This window comes from Melanerpes formicivorus, unplaced genomic scaffold (assembly GCF_026170545.1).
Source record: "Melanerpes formicivorus ecotype bairdi unplaced genomic scaffold, bMelFor1.0.p_v2 SCAF_555, whole genome shotgun sequence".
NCBI classification, from domain to species: domain Eukaryota; kingdom Metazoa; phylum Chordata; class Aves; order Piciformes; family Picidae; genus Melanerpes; species Melanerpes formicivorus.
Window position 1 is genome coordinate 56,798 of NW_027142907.1, and position 703 is coordinate 57,500.

Genomic DNA, 703 nt, shown 5'->3' on the forward strand with positions numbered 1-703 from the left:
AAGCCGGTGCCCCAGCACGGCTTCCTCCTGGCTCCAGAGGGGCGCCCCGTGATGGAGATGTAACTCGGTGCAGCTTGAGGGAAAATGCAAGCCCACATTTCGGGGAGGCAGAGGTGCCCTGTGAGCCGGTGCGGCCCGGTGCAGCTTGCCCCCCCCCCCCCATCTCTGGAGGGCGCCCCGTTTGCTCCTCCGGCGTGTTGCCCGCACGCCGAGCCCCGTGCCTGCTGGCTGCTCCCGAGGGCGGTGGCGGGTGCGCGTGGCTGTGTCTGTCCCAGAAGAGCGAGGCCGTGGGGCCTCCGCTGGCTTCCTTTCCTTCCGTCCTTGTTGATCGATGAGGCCTTTCGGGTCGCGTCGGAAAGGGCCCCCGGCCGGCAGGGCAAGGGCGGTCTTCCTTTCCACTTCGCTTCCCGTCGCGTGTGAGGTGTCGTCCTCGTTCCCCCAGCCCCGAGCGGCTCGAGCGGGGGGGAGCCGTGGCGTTAGCGGCCCGGCGCGTGCCTTGCCGCATCCTCCCCTTTCCACCTCCCCCCCGGCGCTGGGGCAGGGTTCGGGGACCGGTCTACCGCAACCGGCTTTGTGACTGCTGCGTGGCCCCGTGAGTTTTCAGGTGTCCTAAAACGCGTGAGGCGCCGGTGTCGTCCTCGGTTCCGGGTACCCGCGGGTGCCGGCCGCGAGCAGCTGCGTGTGGCGGGGGTTGGCCGAGCCG